Source organism: Triticum dicoccoides, chromosome 3A (genome assembly GCF_002162155.2).
Source record: "Triticum dicoccoides isolate Atlit2015 ecotype Zavitan chromosome 3A, WEW_v2.0, whole genome shotgun sequence".
Classification (NCBI taxonomy): domain Eukaryota; kingdom Viridiplantae; phylum Streptophyta; class Magnoliopsida; order Poales; family Poaceae; genus Triticum; species Triticum dicoccoides.
Window position 1 is genome coordinate 608,031,246 of NC_041384.1, and position 12,055 is coordinate 608,043,300.

Genomic DNA, 12,055 nt, shown 5'->3' on the forward strand with positions numbered 1-12,055 from the left:
TGCAAGTGGGAGACTGTTGGAAATATGCCCTAGAGGCAATAATAAATTGGTTATTATTATATTTCCTTGTTCATGATAATCGTTTATTATCCATGCTAGAATTGTATTGATAGGAAACTCAGATACATGTGTGGATACATAGACAACACCATGTCCCTAGTAAGCCTCTAGTTGACTAGCTCATTGATCAATAGATGGTTACGGTTTCCTGACCATGGACATTGGATGTCATTGATAACGGGATCACATCATTAGGAGAATGATGTGATGGAGAAGACCCAATCCTAAGCCTAGCACAAGATTGTGTAGTTTGTATGCTAAAGCTTTTCTAATGTCAAGTATCATTTCCTTAGACCATGAGATTGTGCAACTTCCGGATACCGTACGAGTGCTTTGGGTGTGCCAAACGTCACAATATAACTGGGTGGCTATAAAGGTACACTACGGGTATCTTCGAAAGTGTCTGTTGGGTTGGCACGAATCGAGACTGGAATTTGTCACTCCGTGTAACGGAGAGGTATCTCTGGGCCCACTCGGTAGGACATCATCATAATGTGCACAATGTGACCAAGGAGTTGATCATGGGATGATGTGTTATGGAACGAGTAAAGAGACTTGCCGGTAACGAGATTGAACAAGGTATCGGGATACCGACGATCGAATCTCGGGCAAGTATCTTACCGATAGACAAAAGGAATTGTATACGGGATTGATTGAATCCTTGACATCGTGGTTCATCCGATGAGATCATCGTGGAGCATGTGGGATCCAACATGGGTATCTCGATCCCGCTATTGGTTATTGACCGGAGAGTTGTCTCGGCCATGTCTGCATGACTCCCGAACCCGTAGGGTCTACACAATTAAGGTTCGATGACGCTAGGGTTATAGGGAAAGTATTTACGCGGTTACCAAATGTTGTTCGGAGTCCCCGATGAGATCCCAGACGTCACGAGGAGTTCTGGAATGGTCCGGAGGTAAAGATTGATATATAGGAAGTATGGTTTTGGCCACCGGAAGTGTTCCGGGCATCACCGGTAGTGTACCGGGACCACCGGAGGGGTCCGGGGGTCCACCGGGAGGGGCCACGGGCCCCGGAGGCCTACATGGGCCAATAGTGGGAAGGGACCAGCCCCTAGGTGGGCTGGGGCGCCTCCCACCAAGGCCCAAGGCGCCTCCTAGAGGGGAAGGGGGCAAACCCTAGGGCGGATGGGCCCTAAGGCCCACCCCAGGTGCGCCTCCCCCTCTCCCCCTTGTGGCCGCCACCCTAGATGGGATCTAGGGCTGTCTCACCCCTTGGGGTGGAAACCCTAGGTGGGGGCGCATCCCTCCCTCTCCCCTATATATAGTGGAGGCAAAGGGGCAGCCCAACACACGAAGTTCTTCCCCTGTTGGCGCAGCCCTACCTCTCTCCCTCCTCATCTCTCATAGTGCTTGGCGAAGCCCTGCTGGAGTCCTGCACTCCTCCACCACCACCACGCCGTCGTGCTGCTGCTGGATGGAGTCTTCCCCAACCTCTCCTTCTCCCCTTGCTGGATCAAGGCCTGGGAGACGTCATCGGGCTGCACGTGTGTTGAACACGGAGGCGCCGTTGTTCGGCGCTTAGATCGGAATCAACCGCGATCAGAATCGTTGCGAGTACGACTCCTTCATCCATGTTCTTGCAACGCTTCTGCTTAGCGATCTACTAGGGTATGTAGATGCACTCCCCTTCCCCTCGTTGCTAGATTACTCCATAGATTGATCTTGGTGATGCATAGAAAATTTTAAATTTCTGCTACGATCCCCAACACGACACCCTCGCCAGGCTTCCGCTTGAAGGTTGCCAAGATACATGACGTGTACATGGTGATAAGTGGTGAGAGCGTGTGTGAAGAAGTACACCCCTGCAGGGTTATCATTATCTATTCGAATAGCCGGATTCCTCGGATATGGAAACTTGGGCCCCTTGCATAGTTCATAGACAAGTGAACGTGGACACTCTAAAATGCGCAAGATAAGCATGAGTGCTATGGATGGCGTCCTCGTAGGGAGACTGGAGCGAATCCATAGTGGTGTATTGGTATGGTGAATATGTGGACTCGTGTGCGCCACCTCAAAAGAGTTACTTGCAGATGTAGTTAAGGATTGGCACCGAGTCAGAGCTGGCTTGCTGCAGTTAAACTCCACTACCCCCTTTGTTGATACCGATGCATATGTAGCTAGTTCTGGTGTAAGTCTTGCTGGGTACATTTGTACTCGCGTTTGCTTAATTTATGTTTTTGCAGAGAGACTTCAGTCTCACTAGTAGTTCCGCGTGGACTTCGACGTTTAGCTTGATACCTCAGCTACGATCTTGTGCCCTCGGCAGGGTCTTGTAGATAGTTAGGCTTCTCAGCCTTTTTCATTTGTAGATGTCTGTACTCAGACTGTTAAGCTTCCACATGTGCTTTGACTTGTATGCTCTGAATGTTGGGTCATGAGACCCGTGTTTGTAATATCTCGCTCCTCGGAGCGAATGAATAAATACTTTGAGGCGTAGAGTCTTGTTGTGATGCCATGTTGTATTTACACATATTGAGCATATTGTGTGTATTATTGAAATTCTTGGTATGTGTGGGATCCGACAACCTAGTTGTTTATCCTTGGTAGCCTCTCTTATGGGGAAATGTAGTCTTGTGCTTCTGTGAGCCATACTAATCCGCTACAGCCCCGTTCACCGGAGTCCTGCTAGCCCAGCACTACTACTCCCGAACACTTGACTGGCCGGCATGTGATTCACTTCGTTCCTGTGCCTGTCCCTTTGGGGAAATGTCACATGGTGACATCTGGAGTCCTGCCTAGCCTGCTATAGCCCGGTTCACCGGAGTCCTGTTAGCCCAGTGCTACAGCTCGGATTCGCACGTTGCTGACCGACATGCTCGATGTTGATTCATGTATGCATGTTTCCGTAAGTTAGTGCCACTTTGGGTTCACGACTAGTCATGTTGGCCCGGGTTCTCTGTCATCTGGATGCTAGCGACACTATCATATACATGAGTCAAAAGGCGCAAACGGTCCTAGGCCATGGTAAGGCGACACCCGTGGGAATACCGTGCGTGAGGCCGCAAAGTGATATGAGGTGTTACTGGCTAGATCAATGTGACTTGGAATCGGGGTCCTGATAGCTTTGGTATCAGAGCCTGACTACATGTAGGATTACCAAGCCAAGTTGGTCAAAGTCGTGTCTAGAAATGCTTTAGTTATATGAGGGAATTGATTGTGGATGGGAACGTAAGGCTCTTTTACTCCTTATCCTCATGACCTTCTGATCTGAGTCATCTGATCTTTTCTACTGGGTTAAGAACTAGGCTTCTCTTCTATCTCTCAGGATGACGTGTTACTAAATCGTAGTTGCCTAGGATTGTCGAGTTCAAGCCTCAGTTCAGTTCCTACTACTTCCATATGTTCATAGCTAGCCTCAGAACCTTGATATTGTGATGTTGAGTGGTTATGCCACCATTTTGCAGGATGTCTCAAATCATTTTGAGCATTTATAGTCGTTATGCTGTCCGAGTCATCCCAGGTTTCTAAACAGTATGATGCATCTGCAAATCCCATCCTCCCATTCCGGATGTCCTTTTGGGCCAAATTAAGAACACTAATCGGTGGGTTGAGGTACTCTATTGCCTTGACATATATGTTGGAGTTGTTATTATGACACTAGGGTATCTTACAGTTAGTAATCTAGCCATGTTTGGTGTTCCTAGTGTGATGATTCTGGCCACCATTCTCGAAAGCATCTCGTGATGTTATTTAGTTAGTAGGTATTCTACTCCTGGGTTTTGAACCCGAGATTCACCCTACTTCATGTTGTTAGTATTTGCTAGTTCCCTTAAGATATTAGTAACCTTGTGATAGTCCTCGAGGTCTGTGGTATATCGTTCTTCCAATGCCAGGAGCCAATGTGGCAGAAGTTATTTGAACCAAAAGATCACAATCAGAGTACTCTTGAGGAGTTCTCCATTCATAATTGTAACTCTGCCAGTCCCACCTCTCTGCATGGGTTATCCGCAAGAAACATGTTGAACTTGGTTCGACATACTAATCTATGCATCCACAACTCAAAAAGTTATATGTTCCTTGAGTTGACCCTCCTCAGCTGTATTCCGACCCTAGTCTATCAATTGATAATCAGGAATAGTTGTGCATTCGTGTTCATTGATGCCTATTATTCTTGTGGTCCGTCAAGCCATTCTATTCCGGAATGACTAGGAGAAACAAACTCCAGTACCTCGTCCACTTCTAGGATTGGGTCAAAGTAGTTGTATTTCGCAGATCAAAATGCCAATCCAACTTTTGCTCTATTCTACCTTGGAGTGTTACCATATTTATGTTAGGAATGTCATGAGAATTGCACCACCTCTTATGAATTCTTGATGCAGTGATACTTCTTACCATCATCATTCATTCCTCAGTCCTCGTGTTATTGTAACCAGAATGCCGACAAGTGAATTGTGATGTGTGAAATCAATACTCCGAGCAACTCGTTTCTTGGTAGTAGATGGACAATATTCTCATTCTTAGCGTGTTGGTTATTGAACTACCATTCTAAGATTGATCTTGCTACCTAGTCCATATTTCCTGGTGCACTCTTCGATCAATGAGTTAGGATTGTGTCAATCCCTCGCTCCCTTGACCATATCATCTTGCCCAGAAAAGCAAGATTGATCTTGAGCTTAGTAACATATCGGTGGTTCGTGATTTTCCGAATATCTTCTCGGAAGTATCACCAGGTTGTCCCCTGACTGTTATGTTGAGTTCGTGATCAAGTTGGTTTTCCATTAAACCACCCTTTCTCCAAGGATTTGTGTTGGTTACCTCTGAACTAGTTGGATAAGCTAAACAATAAGTTGGAGAGTTGGGAGATAAAAGCCTGTCCGACTTAGTTCATTTTTAGGGGATATCTTGTATGTGTGTTGAAGAAAGATGGTATTTTCATCGATTGACCTTCGTGATCAGTTAATGGACCTATCATCTTATCCAATCTTTGATTTGAGTATGTGTTATCGTTAAATCAAATTAGAACCAATGATATCCTTAATGTTGTCTTACTCGTGGTTGATCCCTCGAGCATACACCATTATATCTTTTGGGTCTGACCAATGCTATCACTTGTTCACATAATTATGGAATTCCACTTACATGGAAACCTAGATGAATTGTTGTTGAACCCATCAGCAACATTTTTAACTTCTCCATGATTCGTGTTGAACATCCAGTTAGTGTTGGAAACTTTATAAGCATTGCCCTCATGTTCCGTTCATGAAGCATATGTCCGGATGAAAGATGTGACTTCCTCTAACTCATGTGCATCTGATGCAAGTTGCTGCCGTGGATTAGAGAAATTCAATGTTGCTTCTTTTGGAATCATCCCAAATCGGTCATGCATACGTGCGAAGTATTCTGTGGTTCGGAGACTTGCAACCTTCGTTCTATATGTATCCCTAGCACACCAAGCAACTGATTGGTTTGTTCAAGCAAAAAGAGTTGTTGTGCAAATCCTAGGTCATGCACAAGACTTCATTACCCTAGATGATGGTTCCCCACCTGAACTCGGTAGTGTTTTATTATAAGACTACTGTGTGGTCATGCTTGTCTGGGACAGCGTGTTCACATGTGTGTAGCAGAACCACCTCATGTTTTGGAGCTTGCTATCGTAGTTCATTCCCCGAGAATCACGCAATGTCATCTCATCGATTTGTGTTGTAAACTTTCATATTCCTTATAGACTTGATGAGTCTGGAATATCGTGTTACCAACCAGATCTGAATCTCAGGCAGATATGATGGTTGGAACTTTTCCAAGATCTATGATGTAGGTCCCGACAAGGCTGATGTTCTGGCCGACACAACTAGCCGGAAGGTCTATCATTGTAGTAACTTGATTGAGCTATTTGACCATCTTCTCCATGAGGATTTAGTGCAACTTATTCTAGGAGTTGTTCCTTGGGGATTCTTGTGCTCTTAGTTTCTTCAATTATACTATAACTACTCAAACAGTGGAATCACTTTGAGTTTTTCCCCTGTTACTAGAATCATTCCCAGCAGTTGCATTTTGTTTCCAGCTTGCACCGCCATTGTGCCAATTCCCCATGGTCTGCCCTTCTCGGTAGTTGCTGTCCAATATCATCTTCAAAAGTGGACTTACCATGAGTCCCATCCATTTCCGATGATAAGCAAAAAGCATCCATTGCGTTGTCTTCAACAAGGTAGTACACATCATCCATTATAGTCCGGGTATGCCATTCCTCTGAACTCTACCAAACGATTGTTGGTGAATTGCCTTAGGCTGGTATAGAGAGTTTCAATGATCTCCGTATCAAAAGTAATTCTTTTTGCCACTTAAGGGAATAACTCTATGAGTCATCTCCCCTAAGATGTCTCCTTATGGTATCATGGGCAACTTAACTCCTCGCTACCTTGAAACCCCCTCACCATCTATTTAAGCGTGGATTTGTTGCCTACCAAATTGAACCTTCGCCATCTGTTTCTTCCATCCCTCTTGATGTATGTTTGTGTCTCAACTCGAGAGAGTTACTGTGTCTCATCCCGTGAGTTGATCGTGAATTGCTCGATCTTCGAGAAGATCGTTTTTTGTAGAATCTCTTTTTGTCGTCATCGAGTTGAATGAAGATTTCGAAAGCAAAGACGTCAAGGTCAAATTTGAAGCAATGAATCAACATCCCCGAGAAGAGCAGTTGGATCATGAAGATTGTGATAGTTCGAGTCCCCTCTTCTTTTACCCACGCTTGAATCTCGGGACGAGATTCTTGTTTAGTGGGGGCGAGTTGTCACATCCCTAGCTTATGGTGCTGCCTAGTGTTTGCATCTTGTTTGCATCATGTTTAACTTTCATGGAAATTTGAAATGGGGATGTTCAAACCCTAGCATCAAAAGGAATTCAAATAGGTTCAACCAAAATATTTTTCAATGATTTCAAAATGCCCTTTAAAAATGTTCATCATTTATGGATCAAGGTGGAAGCATCTACCAAAAAAGGTTCACATTTTTGCAGGACATATTTTGACTCTGAATTAATTCAAACATATTTGAATTGGAGCTATTTAAATGTTATATATATATTAGATGCTCCAAAAATGTTGGAAATTTTTAAGGGTCACTCGAATAATTCACAAAGCACCCATAATTGTTTCTAAGATTTTATGAAATGGTTTAGTATTATTACTAAATCAAAACAAATAGCAAAAAAATAGAAAACAAAAATAAAAGAGAGAGAGAGAGAGACTAACCTGGGCCAACTCAACTGTGCAGCCCACCTGGCGGCCCAAGTGGCCGACCCAGCCCCCAGCGCCCCTTGTCATCTTCCTCCTCTGCTAGGAGGACAACCTGGTGCGTGGCGAGCGCCGACAATGCTCTGGCCACCTCCTGCTTCCTCCCTGGACCTTCTAGCGATGCCACGGAGACGCCCCGTGGCCCCTCGCTCCTCTCCCTCACTCTCTGCTCTCTCCTTCACCATCTAGTCCCTTCCACTAGCGTGACCGAACGCAGCCGTCGCCGCCGACGAGCTCCCCCATGGCCACAGCCATCTCCGAGCCTCTCCGACGCGCTCCCGAGCTCCGCCGTGACGCCCCAGTCCTCTCCGCCGAGCCACATGACGTCGGACGCCCTGGAGCACCGTCGTCGACGCCATCTTCGCCCTCTGCACCGACGGTCGTCATCGACCGATTCGTTGTCACCAGGCCATCCCCGAGCACGGTGAGATCACCGACGACCCCACCGTGAGCTCCTCTACCGAACCCCTCTCTCCCCACCGTCGTTCTCCTCCTCTAGCCCCGCTGTCCATCGAAGCCGAAAGCTCACCGCCGCCATGGTTCTTCACCGCCGTGGCCAGGGCCACCGCAGCCCGCGCCTAAGTGCGTCATCGTGCTCGATGAACCCCAGGAGCGCGTAGCACCTACCAGTTTATCCCCCTAGCGCCCCGTAGCGCAACCCCGCACTCACCCGAACTCTGGCGCCGCCACGGGCTCACTTACGGCAAGCTCTGTCCACCCCATGGCCTCCCACTTGCTCCGTTAGATGCGCGCGAGCGCCAGCCACCCTCAACACCCATCCACGCGTCGAATGGACGCTAGAGCCGCGATTCCGGCGTGCCTCCGCCGTCGGCTGTGGTCGTCGCCGGCCATGCTCCGGCGAGTGTCGACGTGGGCATCATTAGACGCTAACCCCGCCACCTGAGCAACCCTAATAGCCACTGACAGCGGGCCCTACTTCAGGGTCAAACCCAGTCAGCATTGGGTTTGACCGGGTTTAGCCCCTGTGTCACTAATGTGCGGGCCCGTCTTTGTTAATCTTTAGTTAGATTTAGATTAGTGCTAATTAACCCTGACAGTTAGTTTGGACACTCACCAGTGGGCCCAGGCCCTAATTAACCTAGATTAGTACTAACGTAACACTAACTACTTTGTTAGCTAGTTGTTACACTGACATGTGGGTCCCAGCCGTCAGGTTTGACCTAGGCTAGCGCCTTTGACCTACTGACGTCACCCCGATGTCATGCTAACGCAATAACTCTTTTTCTGGATTTATTCTTTCACAGGAAATTCCAGAAAATGTTTTAAACTTCTAAAAATCATATAAAATAAACCGTAGCTCAGAATGAAATAAATTATATATGAAAAATGATCAGAAAAATCCAATCTATCCATCTGTACCATTTTCATGCATGTTAGAACAACTTATGGCTGCTGTTTAGGCCAAATCATATAACTGGCATTTAAACCCTCACATATGGAGTTTGAATTTGACCCTAGGGTTCAAACCAACTCCATCTAACATGTTGCTAGTTGCATTAGCTCAAAACACAACATATTGACATGTTATGATCATGCATCATATTGTGCATTGCATTTACTGTGCTCTCCTTCTCTGTTGCCGGTAGTTGTCCCCTCTCGATAGACGTGGTTTCGACGATGAGTTCGATGACACCGATGAAGAGCTATACTATCTTCAGAAGTGCCAGGCAAGCAAAACCCCCTTGTTCATTCCGATACAATCCCACTCTCTCGCTCTTGCTCTCTTTTACTGCATTAGGACAACAGCGATTCAACGGTTACATGTTGCGGTAGTTGAACCCCTTTCCTCTGCATGACCTGTCATTGCCACAGTAAATAGATGAAACCCACTAGCATGAGTAGGAGTTGTTTGAGCCCTGATGTGCCTACTCATTCATGCTTGTTTGTCATGTCTGCTACTGCTTAGAGTTCAGTCAGGTCCGATTCATCGGGGATGAATTGGAATGTGGTGAACATGTCCTACCGTTGAGAGCTAAGTGTGTGAACACAATTTGGTAAAGGTAGCGGTGAGAGGCCATGTAGGAGTACATGGTGGGTTGTCTCATTGCAGCCGTCCTCAAGAACTGAGTTCTGTGTTTGTGATCCATGAACCGTTACTACCACACATTGGGCTATGGGCGCTCCAAGCTCTCTTGACATATTAATCAACTCGATCTCTGTCCATGAGTTGTAACTAGTTTCTGGTGTTTGTAGGTAGTGTTAGTAGTCTACCAAATGGCACCCGATACAGGTGGGCTTGGGACACACTAGACACAGTGGCCCGGTGTACCAAGTGGCACCCGGATGGTGGGCTTGGGAACCCTGTACACATCGTTTGGGGCCGTGAGCGACACCCCGGCCGGATCTCCTTGCGGATGGAACTCGAATAGGCAATAAACCTGGACGAGAGACTTGTGTGGTTAGTCAGGTCGTGGCCGACACCCTCGCCAGGCTTCCGCTTGAAAGTTGCCGAGATACATGACGTGTACATGGTGATAAGTGGTGAGAGCGCGTGTGAAGAAGTACACCCCTACAGGGTTATCATTATCTATTCGAATAGCCGGATTCCTCAAACATGGAAACTTGGACCCCTTGCATAGTTCATAGACAAGTGAAAGTGGATACTCTAAAATGGGCAAGATAAGCGTGAGTGCTATGGATGGCGTCCTCGTAGGGAGACGGGAGCGGATCCATAGTGGTGTATTGGTATGGTGAATATGTGGACTCGTGTGTGCCACCTCAAAAGAGTTACTTGCAGACGTAGTTTAGGATAGCCACCGAGTCAGAGCTGGCTTGCTGCAGTTAAACTCCACTACCCCCTTTGTTGATACCAATGCATATGTAGCTAGTTATGATGTAAGTCTTGCTGGGTACATTTGTACTCACGTTTGCTTAATTTATGTTTTTGCAGAGAGACTTCAGTCTCACTAGTAGTTCCGCGTGGACTTCGATGTTTAGCTTGATACCTCAGCTACAATCTTGTGCCCTCGGCAGGGTCTTGTAGATAGTCGGGCTTCTCAGCCTTTTTCATTTGTAGATGTCTGTACTCAGACATGTTAAGCTTCCGCATGTGCTTTGACTTGTATGCTCTGAATGTTGGGTCATGAGACCCATGTTTGTAATATCTCGCTCCTCGGAGCCTAATGAATAAATACTTTGAGTCATAGAGTCTGTTGTGATGCCATGTTGTATTTACACATATCAAGCATATTGTGTTTATGATTGAAATGCTTGGTATGTGTGGGATCCGACAACCTAGTTGTTTATCCTTGGTAGATTCTCTTATGGGGAAATGTAGTCTTGTGCTTCCATGAGCCATAGTAGTCTGCTACAGCCCGGTTCACCGGAGTCCTGCTGGCCCAGCACTACTTCTCCGGAACACTTTACTGGCCGGCATGTGATTCACTTTGATCATGTGTCTGTCCCTTCGGGGAAATGTCACGCGGTGACATCTGGAGTCCTGCCTAGCCTGCTACAGCCCGGTTCATCGGAGTCCTGTTAGCCCAGTGCTGCAGCCCGGATTCGCACTCTGCTGACCGACATGCTCGTTGTTGATTCATGTATGCATGTTTCCGTAAGTTAGTGCCACTTTGGGTTCACGACTAGTCATGTCAACCCGGGTTCTCTGTCATCTGGATGCTAGCGACACTATCATATACGTGAGCCAAAAGGCACAAACGGTCCCGGGCCATGGTAAGGCGACACCCATGGGAATACCGTGCGTGAGGCCGCAAAGTGATATGAGGTGTTACTGGCTAGATCAATGTGAATTGGAATCGGGGTCCTGACACATTTTGCCAAAAATGTAACTTGGGTCATGATACTGGTGTTCATAGCTTTCCAACGGTATATCGCAAACCCCAGTTGGGCAATGTTGGCGGAAGTTCAACCTAGCACTAGGGGAAGTTCAGATCGAACAACTCAGGCAGTAAAATTGCAAAAAAAAACACAATTTCATAACGACCCGGGAGCAAAATCCGCCAACGAGCGAGATTCCTATTTAAAACCGGTATTTAGTTGCTAAAAAACATTTCTAGATTACACTAACATCATATAGAACACGAGTAACAAGAATAATTCACGGGAAAAGCCATGATTACGAAGATAGCCCGAAGGTCGTGTTCGTACAAAGGGAAGTTCAGGCGCGTTACTCATGCAGTTCAGGTTGTGATCAGAATATTATTCTGATCCCGTGATTAGAATAGTGTTTATATATATAGGGTGGCACTATTCTAATCCCGGGATCAAAATAACTATTTGCATCACAGCTCTCTATATATAGGCCCGAAGAGGCGTTCCCAAACTCGCGAAGCCACGGAGAAAAAAAAACCACCCTGTCCCACACCTCCCGCGCCGCCCCCTCCCCTTCCCCAAGAACCAGCCACCGGTCCTAAATCCGGCCGCCCCGCCACTCCCTCCCCGGGATCCAGACCGCCACGACACCACCTCCCCTAGATCCGGCCACCAGACCGCCTCCTTCCCCCGGATCTGCCAGGGATTGATCCCACAGCCGCCTGCCGCCACCAAGTACCGGCATGTGACCCTGATGCCGCCTCCTTCCATGAAGCGCTGGCGTGCGAGCCCATCACCTACCTCTGGTACACCGTCGCGCCTCCGCTGCCACCTAGGGTGCCCCTGACGTCGCCCAGCTCCTCCTCACGCGACGACCCCCTGCGATGCACGCCTCCTCATTGTTCTGCCCCGGACATAGGCGCCTTCTCGTCCACCCTCCGGCGATCAAAAC